Source organism: Mchenga conophoros, linkage group LG23 (assembly GCF_057382185.1).
Source record: "Mchenga conophoros isolate Kocher_MC1m ecotype Shallow Benthic linkage group LG23, M_conophoros_male_GT1.1, whole genome shotgun sequence".
NCBI classification, from domain to species: domain Eukaryota; kingdom Metazoa; phylum Chordata; class Actinopteri; order Cichliformes; family Cichlidae; genus Mchenga; species Mchenga conophoros.
Window position 1 is genome coordinate 29315897 of NC_140547.1, and position 14323 is coordinate 29330219.

Sequence of the window (14323 nt, forward strand, 5' to 3'; positions counted from 1 at the left end):
GAAGGCCTATGACTCTATGCCCCACAGCTGGATACTGGAATGCCTAGAATTGTACAAGATCAACAGGACCCTAAGAGCTCAATGGGGATGTGGCGTACAACACTAGAGGCCAACTCCAAGCCCATAGCACAAGTCACCATCAAGTGCGGGATCTACCAAGGAGATGCTCTGTCCCCACTGCTGTTCTGCATAGGCCTGAACCCCCTCAGTGAGATCATTAACAAGACTGGCTACGTATACCGACTACGGAACGGAGCAGTTGTCAGTCACCTCCTGTACATGGATGACATCAAGCTGTATGCCAAGAGTGAATGAGACATCGATTCACTGATCCACACTACCAGGATATACAGCAATGACATCGGGCTGGAGAAGTGTAGTCAGATGATAACAAAGAGAGGGAAGGTAGTCAGAACTGAAGGGATCGAGCAACCAGAAGGCAACATTGCAGACATAGAGGACAGTTACAAGTACCTGGGGATCCCGCAGGCGAATGGGAACCATGAAGAGGCAGCTAGGAAAGCTGCAACCACCAAGTACCTGCAGAGGGTCAGGCAAGTCCTGAGGAGTCAGCTGAACGGTAACAACAAGATCCGGGCAATCAACACCTAAGCCCTGCCCATGATCAGGTATCCAGCTGGTATAATAAGTTGGCCAAAGGAGGAGATAGAAGCCACTGACATAAAGACAAGAAAGCTCCTTACCATGCATGGAGGGTTTCACCACAAAGTCCAGCACCCTGAGGCTGTACGCTAAGCGGAAGGAAGGGGACCGGGGACTGGTGAGTGTCAGCACCACAGTCCAGGATGAGACAACGAACATCCAAGAATACATTGGGAAGATGGCCCCAACTGACCGAGTGCTCAGTGACTACCTCAGGCAGCAGAAACCCAAGAAAGAGGAGGGAGACGAGGAACCATCACGGAAGGACAGGCCCCTGCACAGTATGTACCACCGGCAGATAGAGGAGGTGGCTGATATCCAGAAATTCTACCAGTGGCTGGACAAAGCTGGACTGAAAGACAGCACAGAGGCACTAATTATGGCAGCACAAGAACAAGCGCTGAGTACAAGATCCATAGAGGCTGAGGTCTATCACACCAGGCAAGACCCCAGGTGCAGGCTGTGTAAAGATGCCCCTGAGACAATGCAGCACATAGCAGCAGGGTGCAAGATGCTAGCAGACAGGGTATTCATGGAATGCCATAACCAAGTGGCCGGCATAGTATACAGAAACATCTGTGCCAAATATGGCCTGGAAATTCCGAGGTCAAAATGGGAGACACCCCCAAGGGTGGTGGAGAATGACCGAGCTAAGATCCTGTGGGACTTCCAGATACAGATGGACAAAATGGTGGTGGCTAACCAACCAGACATAGTGGTGGTAGACAAATAGAAGAAGACGGCCGTAGTGATCGATGTAGCGGTTCCGAATGACAGCAACATCAGAAAGAAGGAACACGAGAACCTGGAGAAATACCAAGGGCTCAGAGAAGAGCTGTGGAGGGTGAAGGTAACGGTGGTCCCCGTGATAATCGGAGCACTAGGTGTGGTGACTCCCAAGCTAGGCGAGTGGCTGCAGCAGATCCCGGGAACAACATTGGAGATCTCTGTCCAGAAGAGCGTAGTCCTGGGAACAGCTTGAAGGATAAACCGATAAGCCACCCGCATATATATATATATATATATATATATATATATATATATATATATATATATATATATATATATATATGTATATGTATATGTATGTATATATACATATATATATATATATATATATATATATATATATATATATATATATATATATATATATATATATATATATGTATATGTATATGTATGTATACAGGGAGTGCAGAATTATTAGGCAAGTTGTATTTTTACACTCCGGGTCGGGGATGAGTTCCTGCCCCAAGTGGAGGAGTTCAAGTATCTCGGGGTCTTGTTCGCGAGTGATGGGAGAAGGGAGCCGGAGATCGACAGACGGATTGGGGCTGCAGCTGCAGTAATGCGGATGCTGCACCGGTCCATCGTGGTGAAGAGGGAGCTGAGTGTAAAAGCGAAGCTCTCAATTTACCGGTCGATCTACGTCCCTACCCTCACCTATGGCCACGAGCTGTGGGTAGTGACCGAAAGAACGAGATCGCGGATACAAGCGGCAGAAATGAACTTCCTCCGAAGGGTGGCTGGCCTCTCCCTTAGAGATAGGGTGAGAAGTTCGGCCATCCGGGAGGGGCTCAGAGTAGAGCAGCTGCTGCTCCACATCGAAAGGAGCCAGCTGAGGTGGTTCGGGCATCTGACAAGGATGCCCCCTGGGCGCCTCCTGGGTGAGGTGTTCCAGGCATGTCCCACCGGGAGGAGGCCCCGGGGTGGACCCAGGACACGCTGGAGAGATTATATCTCTCGGCTGGCCTGGGAACGCCTTGGTATTCCACCGGATAAGCTGGAGGAGGTGGCTGGGGAGAGAGAGGTCTGGGCCTCTTTGCTTAGGCTGCTGCCCCCGCGACCCGGCCTCGGATAAAGCGGATGAAGATGGATGGATGGATGGAATTTTATTATTGAACAACAACCATGTTCTCAATGAACCCAAAAAACTCATTAATATCAAAGCTGAAGGTTTTTGGAAGTAGTTTTTAGTTTGTTTTTAGTTTTAGCTATTTTAGGGGGATATCTGTGTGTGCAGGTGACTATTACCGTGCATAATTATTAGGCAACTTAACAAAAAACAAATATATACCCATTTCAATTATTTATTTTTACCAGTGAAACCAATATAACATCTCCACATTCACAAATATACATTTCTGACATTCAAAAACAAAACAAAAACAAATCAGCAACCAATATAGCCACCTTTCTTTGCAAGGACACTCAAAAGCCTGCCATCCATGGATTCTGTCAGTGTTTTGATCTGTTCACCATCAACATTGCGTGCAGCAGCAACCACAGCCTCCCAGACACTGTTCAGAGAGGTGTACTGTTTTCCCTCCTTGTAAATCTCACATTTGATGATGGACCACAGGTTCTCAATGGGGTTCAGATCAGGTGACCAAGGTGGCCATGTCATTAGTTTTTCTTCTTTTATACCCTTTCTTGCCAGCCACGCTGTGGAGCACTTGGACGCGTGTGATGGAGCATTGTCCTGCATGAAAATCATGTTTTTCTTGAAGGATGCAGACTTCTTCCTGTACCAGTGCTTGAAGAGGGTGTCTTCCCGAAACTGGCAGTAGGACTGGGAGTTGAGCTTGACTCCATCCTCAACCCGAAAAGGCCCCACAAGCTCATCTTTGATGATACCAGCCCAAACCAGTACTCCACCTCCACCTTGCTGGCGTCTGTGTCGGACTGGAGCTCTCTGCCCTTTACCAATCCAGCCACGGGCCCATCCATCTGGCCCATCAAGACTCACTCTCATTTCATCAGTCCATAAAACCTTAGAAAAACCAGTCTTGAGATATTTCTTGGCCCAGTTTTGACGTTTCAGCTTGTGTGTCTTGTTCAGTGGTGGTCGTCTTTCAGCCTTTCTTACCTTGGCCATGTCTCTGAGTATTGCACACCTTGTGCTCTTGGGCACTCCAGTGATGTTGCAGCTCTGAAATATGGCCAAACTGGTGGCAAGTGGCATCTTGGCAGCTGCACGCTTGACTTTTCTCAGTTCATGGGCAGTTATTTTGCACCTTGGTTTTTCCACACGCTTCTTGCGACCCTGTTGACTATTTTGAATGAAACGCTTGATTGTTCGATGATCACGCTTCAGAAGCTTTGCAATTTTGAGACTGCTGCATCCCTCTGCAAGATATCTCACTATTTTTGACTTTTCTGAGCCTGTCAAGTCCTTCTTTTGACCCATTTTGCCAAAGGAAAGGACGTTGCCTAATAATTATGCACACCTGATATAGGGTGTTGATGTCATTAGACCACACTCCTTCTCATTACAGAGATGCACATCACCTAATATGCTTAATTGGTAGTAGGCTTTCGAGCCTATACAGCTTGGAGTAAGACAACATGCATGAAGAGGGTGGTGTGGAAAAAATACTCATTTGCCTAATAATTCTGCACTCCCTGTATATATGAAAGAAAACTTATCATTTTATTCTTACATACATACAATGCAACTCATTTTACACTGCTAATCTTCTTTGTGCTTTAATCTGATGTGGCTGTATAAATAGTACATATGGCGACCCAGATTAAAAGAAACAGGCTGATGCTGATGTGTAACAGCACAACCTTTTCTAAATGGGCAAAATTTGAGAACACGGTATCAACCTGGTGTTTGGAATTAGATACCAGCTTGTAAATTCAAATAGTCCTTGCCAGTTCAAAGTATGCCTATGGCACACTATTCATACTGTGGTAAATAAACAGTGTCCTGTTGGGTACTGGATGCTTTACATACCACACAGACAGCCAGGACTGTAAAAGCCTTGGCCTTTCTTGATACTGCAGCACAAGAGATGAGGAGGCTTATTTCATTCCTCCACTGTCAAAAAGTAGGACAGCTGGGTGGGGGTGGAGGGCAACAGGGAGTCCCGGACCATCCATCACATCACATAAGAACAAGTGTGTGTGTGTGCTGGCAGGACGAGAGAGGCTTGCCTGCACTCGTTCCCTCTCTGTATCCTAATTGCAGACAGAACATTGGGGCAGTAAATTATGAATGAAACCCAGAAGGGAGCATTGGAGGAGAAGGAACTAAAACTCTGGCGTCTTTCTTCTCTGCTGTTTCCTTTCTTCTCTCACATAGAGAGATAGAAAAGCTCTGCCATTTCCTGTACAAACTGTTCCCGATTTTTCCCCCATCACACACAAACCACAGCTGCAGTTTTATCACTCAGCACTGATTTTTTGTTTTTTTCAGGGTATTGAAAGTTGCCAATGAAAAAAAAGAACAATGCATTCCCACCAACGTACCTGCTTTTTGTGTTCTCAACAAAAAAAGCAAACAAACCTTGCCTGGCTCATTCATAACTTAGGTTTGTCCAGCTTCTGAAATTAGGGCAGACGTTATGAAAGAAAGAATTAAGAGATAAATACTGGTCTTTGTAATACTGGTCTTACGTTATTGCATCAAAGAACTGTTATGCGAGATGAATTTAATTATTCATTGTTAACGTCATATGTGATGAAAGGTTGAGATGGAAATTATTCCAAGAACAGTGGATGACTTGCAAAGCATTTACATCAGACAGACTTAAGACTAAATATTACGCTATAACACTGGATGTTTCACTTCATTCAATTACCCTGAATGACTGTCTCTGGTGAATGTGAAATGACCATGTTTGTCTCTTCTCAAGCTTGGAACACGTCATCTGTATGATGACTGAAACAAGATACTGGAAAAAACTTAACAACCAACTTCTTAAAATGGCTTTTGCTAAGCGACAAGTGGATAAAAAACAAGATGAAATGACGCCTACCTGATACTCAAAGTACCTATTCCTTTAATTGTGCATAACTTATTCTTTAATACAATTTGAGTATGTAAGTTATTAAAACTGGCCTCACTGCACTTGTCATAGGGTTGCCAACTTTTTAACTATCGCTCTGGAGTACTGGAAGCACAATGCAAAGCCATGCTGGACATATAATGTAATTATTTACTTTATGTGACATTGCAGGTAATGGTCAATATACAGGACATTTAAGGTAGAATAAGGGACAAACCAATTTTTCTCATTATACAGCATGTCCCAGCTAAAACGGGACAGTTGGCAACCCTAACTTAATAATGGATTGCGTTTATATAGCGCTTTACAATTCATTCACTTTCACAGTTGTAGCCACAGCTGCCCTGGGGCAGACTGACTGAAGCGAGGCTGCCATATCGTGCCATCGGCCCCTCTGGCCAACACCATTAGGCGGTAGGTGAAGTGTCTTGCCCAAGGACACAACGACCAGGACAGAGAGAGCTGGGGGATCAAACCAGCAACCTTCCGGTTGAAGATGAGCTTCCCAACCCCCTGAACCACGGTCGCCCAACTTGTCATCAACTGGAAATTAACTAAACTAAATTAACTAATTAACTAAAGCCTCAGTCACACAACTCAGTAACCTGCTCTTGTTCATTGTTGTTTTTGACCCTTGCGTTTTGATCCAGTTTTTTTGGGGGGGGTTTGCCTGTCCCGTTTGGTTCTTTTGCCATCAGAATTATTGTCTAAAGGCGAAGAAAGATGGCCAACGGATTAACTTTACCAAATGGACCATCCCAGCCTTGCCGTAATGATCTATTTGATTCACCTTTTATTGTTTATTTTATTTTTTATTTTCACTTGTTAGATACGGGACAGACTTGAATGAGGAAAAGAAAAGGGAGAAAGAAAGAGGGAAGGAAAAACAGCAGAGAAGAGGGACGGGGATAAAGGGCAAAAAACAAAAACCAACTAAATAACCAGACAAAAAAATACATATATCAATCACCTGGATCACCTGTTAAGAAAGAAAAAAGAAAAAGGTAAATACTAAATATTAAACATTATTGTGCAGCATGCAAGATCAACAGCGCAGTGTGCTTTGAGGTAGGAGCCAAAAAGGGTGTCGTTTGTGTGTGTGAGCACCTGTGAGCATGGACGAGCTTGTTTTTAAAAGGTTCCTTCATGTAATGATCTGTAGAGGGTGTGGGGAGCCACAGCCCCGTCCACCAGGGCATGAAGCAGGTATGGAGGAGATCAAGACTCCAGACATCCAGAGGCCCTCAGAACACAAGAGACCAAGGAAGACCAACAGAGGGGCAGCTGCGCCACTATCCCAGAAAGAGCTGAGGAGAGTCCCAGATGAGGGCTCACTCAGCAGCCGCGGAGCAGAAGCCGGGGGGGGGGGGGGGGGTTGCAGTGACGTGCCCGTGAGCTCTGCCGGCAGCCAGCTGTGCCAGAGTGACCGAGCCCCAGGCCGAGAGGCCGAGGGCACCCCACCCCCGAAGTGGCCCGAGCAGTGGTGTGGTGGGGGAGATAGGCCTCCATACCTTGAAGGGCCCGAGATGTCCCCAGAGAGGTGGCGTCTGATACCCGACCTGACATATGGACACAGTTTTGATCCAGTTTTTGTTAAACATGACACATTTGCCTTTAAACTGGAACTTGCACCTTTTGAAATGTGTTAGTTGCAGTACTTAAGGGACAGCTTTTATTTTGAAGGAAACACTTTCAGTTCCCAATTTGTGTCTCACTTGTTCAAGCTTCACAACAGCTTGGAGCGTAAATGGATTTCCATGTTAGGCTTGTGTGAGAGAGCCTAACATTTAAATCCATGGAGTTGAAGGAGCCTGCGGATTCAGCCTCAAGTGGTCATTTGTGGAGCTACAGTTTGTATAAAAGTATAAAAGATCAGTTTTCAGTTTTATTTGTCATATGCAAGTTAACACAGGGTCGACATCGCAATGAAATGTATTTGACGAGCAGAAGACAGTCACTCAGCAGAATGGTACAGTAGAAGAAAAATAATAATAATAAAAAATAAATAGAAAAATAGTAAAGAGCAAAATATTAATAAGATGTAGTAAAAGAAAAAACATAGATTTCTGGGCGGGGGGTGGCAGATGGGATATTGCACAGGAATGAGCAGCAGTACAAATTGAGCAGTACAAGTTTTTTTGGGTTTTTTTGTGGCAGTTGTTACAGTATTGCACTTTTTAAAAAAATATAAATATCAATAAAGTGGAGTGACCAGTGCAGATTGTACAGAGTACTTGTGAAGCTGCAGGGTAGCTTCTGAGTGTGTCCTGTGGACTGTGCTGGGTGAGTTTAAGTATTGTGGTTGAGGTGTTGTATGGCTTGATGGTAGAAACTGTGTTTAAGTCTTGTAGTCCGAGCAGACAGACTCCTGTAACATCTGCCAGATGGTAACAAGGAGAAGAGCTGATGTGCTGGGTGGCTTTGGTCCTTGATGATGCTGTGTGCTTTACGGAGGCATCGCTGAAGACAAATGTCCTGAATGCCAGGAAGCCTCATGCCAGTGATGTGCACTGCTGCCTTCACCACCCTCTATAGTGATTTACGGCTGCTGGCAGAACAGCTTCCGTACCAAACTGTAATGCAGCTCGTCAGCAAGCTCTCAATTGCACACCTGTAGAAATTTGAGGTGAAGTTGGCGTCCATGCCAAACTTCCTCAGCCTCCTCAGTAAGTAAAGCTGCTGGCGAGTTTTCCTGATAGCAGTGTCTGTGTGAAGGTGGCAGGGACCAAGCAGTAAAGCATAAAGGACACAGGTGGTTTTAATTTAAAAAAGGGGTTTTATTGACCCAAAAATATGAAAATATATTTAACAAAGCCAAAACTTAAACAGGCAGACCAATTAAAGAGGTCAACTCAATAGACTAAACTCAAGATAATAATTAACAAAACCTCAAACAAACATAAGATAAACTGACCTGCTGAAATGACACACGGGGGAACTTAAATACCGGTTTAGCTAAACCAAATGACACACATGGGGGAAGACAAAATGGCTGCCATATAAGCAACTAATACAAAACAATTAAACAAACATGAAACACCCCCCAGGCAATGAAGCATGTGGTGCTATCCAATTAGGTTGTCAGTGGTACTTCAGCTCTCCCAGCCCTTTGACACACCTTTTGCCAGAAGGAGAAATGGTAAATGGCCTGTATTTATATTGCGCTTTATTAGTCCCTAAGGACCCCAAAGCGCTTTACATATCCAGTCATCCACCCATTCACACACACTGGTGATGGCAAGCTACATTGTAGCCACAGCCACCCTGGGGCGCACTGACAGAGGTGAGGCTGCCAGACACTGGCGCCACCGGGCCCTCTGACCACCACCAGTAGGCAACGGGTGAAGTGTCTTGCCCAAGGACACAACGACCGAGACTGTCCAAGCCGGGGCTCGAACTGGCAACCTTCCGATTGCAAGGCAAACTCCCAACTCTTGAGCCACAATCGCCAGCCAACCCCCAGGTAACTCAAACAAAGAAAGATGTATTAGTATAACATAAAACAGAACTTTGACCTTGCAAGGTTAATATGTGTGCACGCCATATAAACATTGGAAGTTGTGATGGAAAAATAAATACATTTATAATAAAGAAACAATATTGAACAATAAGTAGAATATTTTAAAGTAGTGACTGTAAATTAGACTAAGGTGAATCAACTGGTGGTGAGGTGTTGAGCTTACCATGTGTGGCATGCCATCACAGAAGGGTCCAGGAGAAGTCCTCGGTGATGTTGACTCCAAGGAATTTGAAGCTGCTGACCCTTTCGACCTTGACACCGTTGATGTGGATGGGCTGTTGTTCTCTGACTGGTCGTTTCCGGTAGTCCACTATCATTTCTCTAGTTTTGCTGATGTTGAGAGTCAGGTTATTTTCCAGACACCACTTGTACAGCACCATCACCTCCTCTCTATAGGCCGTCTCATCATTGCCTGTGATGATGGTTGTGTCATCCGCAAACTTGATGATGATGTTGGACTCGTGTTTAGCAACACAGTCGTGTGTGAACAGGGAATATAGGAGGGGGCTAAGCACACAACCCTGTGGCGTACCTGTGTTTAGGATGAGTGGTGAGGAGGCGTCTTTACCAACTCTCACCACTTAGGGCCTGTTTGTGAGGAAGTTTAGAATCCATCTGTAGATTGGTGTTCCCAGCCCAAGGTCAACGAGCTTCATGGCAAGTTTTGAGGGGATGATGGTGATAAATGCCGTACAGTAGCCGATGAAGAGCATCCTTGCATATGTATTCCCTTTTTCCAGGTGAGTGAGGGTGGTGTGCGTTGCCAGGGCGATGGCATCCTCCGTGGCTTTGTTTGTCCGATAGGCAAACTGAAGAGGGTCCAGTGTGTCAGGGAGGAGCAGATGTGACCTCTGACCAGCCGCTCCCGGCACTTCATGATGACGGATGTCAGTGCAACAGGACGGTAGTCATTTAGACAGGAGACCACTGATTTTTTGGGAACAGGAATGATGGTGGATGCTTTGACGGACATGGGGACCACTGACCATTGACATGTCTTTCATGAGGTCACCCGCTGGGGTCTCTGAAGACCTGATCAGTTAGTGTTTTTGGTGTTATAAAACAAGATGTAACAAGAGAGCCAGGTCTCGCTATGAAACTAGACATTCATTGGTTAATAACGTGTCATCTACAAATTGTTAGCCAATCAGCATACTTGAGAATATCCTTTCTGAAGCATACTATGACCAATCCTTACAAAATGGACTTCATTTGAACAAAAATGAGTGACAGAAGGGTGAAACTTTTTTCAACTACAGGCAGTGGTTGATTTAATGGTAGCTACCTGGTGGCCATTCAAAAGAATCCGGGTTTAAGGTCCTTCCATGTTGGCTTTACTTCTCTTACTATGTCCCCAGCAGAGGAATTTTATATCCTGCACTTTTCCTGTTGTTCAAACATGATTTTCTATGGATTACAATGAAATTTATCAGAAAGTTATTCCCCTGTGGATACATTTTAAGTATTTTATGCACAGCATATTTGGCACATTCTGCAAAGAAATAATGATATCCCCATCTGCCCCACCTGTGCTTTGCACACTGGTATACTAAAACTTAAATATAAGTTAAACTTCAATGTAAAAAACACTGGCATGTACTCTAGCTTAAAACTACAAATGATATAATGTACAAGTAGCCCATTAGTTTGTAGCTGACTGTTCATTGCTAGTAAATATCTCCCCCTATGTATAAAGTACTTGAAGTGGTCCTGGGATGAAAAGGAGGTGATCACGAAGAACAAATCTGCCAAATTAAGATAGAGGTCAAGACTGCTGACTTTACCCTTGCAGTTGTTTTTCTGTCAGAAATATCAAACAATAACGTGAGGGGTTGTTATAGGGCTGAATGAACTTAACCAAGGAAGAAATTTGCAAAACATGATGCTACATAAACACTGAGTTTTCTTGCTTCAGTATTTAGAAGTGAAAATCAGCTGTACCTGATGTTAAAATACTTGACAAAAGGCAGATAAACACCTGAAATATCCACAGGATCTCTTTCAGTACATTCGAAAGGAGGGTCACTCGCTACAAAACAGACTTCTGTAGACAGACTTGTCCTGTTTGCATTTCAAAAAGAGGCTCCAGACTGAGATAAACACATTATGCAAACAAACCCAGGAGCCCTTTTATCTGCTGCTTGTGATGATCTCTTGTTTACTGCCTAGTACCATAGAGCAGGTGTATGGGGGTGTTCAGACACTAATATTTGCCCTTTTCCTGCTGTTATTTTGTTACATAAGGAGAGTATCAGTATGAGAGTTCAATCTACTAAGGTGTAACATGTAAGCATGTGGCATTACATCAGCCCCTGTGTACAGAGAGTCTCTCTCTGGGAATAATCCATCACAACATGTCCCGTTACAAGCCTAACTGTCAAGTCCTGTTATTCAGGATGTCTTTGTGAGCCTCGGCAACGTCTGATGTCATGTTTGCTTTGACACTTCTTATTGTAAAAATGACAAATTTGACACAGCTGCCAAAAGCAAACAGACAAACGTTGGCGTGCAAAACCCAGAAAAGGCGGTGGGTTTGTTATTTAAAGCACTCGAGATCCAAGAGTTTTTCACACATCCTGCCCACGCTCTGCTGTATCGTGACTTCAGCTGGAACACTGACCCTACCCCTGCTTAGTTATTGTCTCTTTATCTTTCTCTCTCTCTTTCTCTTTGTGCGCAAGTATCAGTCTGAGTTTGCGTGACTTGTGCCAAGTGCAGATTCCCACATTTCTAAAGTTACAATCATGCCGTTTGTGTGAGAGTTGGAGGAGGGAGAGAAATAAAATCATTTCTGAGAATGTTTTGAAGATGCAGGAGACATGATGAAGTCTAGAAGCATGAGGTTGTGCTTCATTTTTAAGAGACATTAAAATGTATGCCCACAAATGTCAGTGCACACCGTTGCATGACAGATGATTCAGGAATGTCTTAATGGGTGGAAACTATTTGTGCACGTATGCAGCTCAGGACTGACCTGTTTGTTTGTTCAAGAATATAATTAGGAGAAATTCTCAATAATGCCTAAAATAGGTAATGAAAATTTGATTATAGTTGATAGAAAATAAAATCATTACCTTTTATAGTTCTTAAAATCCTACTGTGCTGGTCATGGAATGACATAACAGTTGTTATTAGTGACCTTTTAAACGTCTGTGGTACACTTTACTTTGAAGACATTTCCAGCTCATTTCCCTGGTAGTTTTCCAGAAAGTACTGCATAATAACAGAACAAATAGACACATTCCATCTATACCCATAAGCAAATTCACTGTCTATTTTGCCAGTTATTTTTCTGGGAAAGGTCCTGCAATTTATTATGAAATCAAAAAAAAATACACGTTATTTTGTAAATTAAATAATGTTATTTTTGAATTGAGATCTATTAATTTTTTTCCCCAGAAACATGGACTCAACTCCTATTTTACTATTTAACACACGATGAATTCCCGTAAACTCCATGTCCAACCAACTGCAGGATTTGCTTGTCCCTCGCATGGCTGCATATTTAAATGTGGCCCTGCACCTGCCCTGTAAGAGGACGATGTGCCGCTCTGTATGGCTGATGGAAATATTTAAAACAATGCAAAGAATGCAAATGCAGTTTGTCTGCATGTGCGTATGAGCTGGGAGGGAAAACTCCCTATGAGTGTGCGTGCGAATACGTGCTAGTCTACTGTATGCTTCATGTGCTGGGACACTCTGTACTTCTGAAAGCCTAAAACCCCTCAGCTTAAGGGAGGAGGGATGGTGGTGTGGATGGGGGTGGGGGGTGTTATACAGTGTGTCGCCCACAGTGGGATTGACCTAAATATTACCTCCGTGTGTGTGTGTGTATCTGTTATATCTCTGGTGTTATTTCACGAGAAGGCAATTAGTGTCTCTCCATCTTGGCCTTGAGTTTTTGTGTGTTCCCCTCTTTCTCCATGGATACATGCATGTAGGTGATGTAAAATAAGGGAGGGATTGGTCAAAAGTAAGCTGCACAAAGAAGAGCACAGGAAAGAGAGAATACAGGAAGGTCTCATGAAATAAAACTTTTTTTGTACACTATATTGCTAAAAGTATTCACTCACTTCCATGGCCACCGGTGTAGAAACTTGAGCAGCCAGGCATGCAGACTGCTTCTACAAACATTTGTGAAAGAATGGCTTGCTTTCTGGAGCTCAGTGAATTCCGGTGTAGTACCATGATCGGATGCCACCTGTGCAATAAGCCCATTTGTGAAATTTCACACAACTATATGTTTCACAGTCAGCTGTTAGTGGTGTTATAACAAAGTGGAAGCAATAGGGAATGACAGCAACTCACCCATGAAGTGGTAGGTCATGTAAAATCACAGAGTGGGGTTATCGGATACTGAGGAACATAGTGCGAAGAGAGTTGCTACAGACCTCCATGTGGCCTTCAGATTAACTCAAGAACAGTGCATAGAGAGCTTCATGGAAAGTGTTTCCATGGCTGAGCAGCTGTATCCAAGCCTTACTTCACTAAGCACAATGCAAAGTGTTTGATGCAGAGGTGTAAAGCACGCCATCACTGGACTCTAGAGCAGTGGAGACAACAGTGCTTTCTGGAGTCACACTTTTCCGTCTGGGAATCCAATGGACTGGTGAGGGTTCAGGGGTTGGCAGAACAGTGTTACTTGTCTGCCTGCATTGTGCCAAGTGTAACGTTTAGTTGAGTTTTTAATGGCTTAATAAGAAAAAAGATCATTAAGTTTGAGTTTGTGAAGTTTCTGCGAAGACTGCTGCCAAACATGTAGCTCATTTCCTCCATTTCCAGCTGCAGGATTTGCTTGTCCCTCCATGTCTGCATATTTAAATGAACTAACCCAGTGGATGACTTGGTTAATTTTACCCTCAGATTAATTTAAACCAAAATGCATCTCTAAGAGTCACCTGACAGTGTTTACTCCTCTTCCAGATATCAAGAAGAATCCACTTTTGCTGTAGCTTGCTGCTCTGACGCCATGTAGTGGGTCAGAGGTCGGCCAAAATTCAAACTACAAAACACTTCCTCCCACTTCCTCTCAAAGGTTGGTTTACTTTGAGCATAATAGCTGTGTTCATATTAGCTCAATAAAATCATACCAAAGAAGAACATTACTGAACAGAGCAGGACTATCTATATTGTGGGCAGAGATGGGCAGTAACGTGTTACTTGTAAAACTAACCCAAACCATCACGCCTCCACCACCGTGCTTGACAGTTGGTATAAGGTCTTATGTGCTGCTGTGTTTTATAGTCAAACATCTCCACTTTGGTCTTCTAGAACAAGAAGACCAAAGTGGAGACAAAACCTTTTTAGAAAAAAGCGGTTTTCTCCTGGCAACCCATCCAAG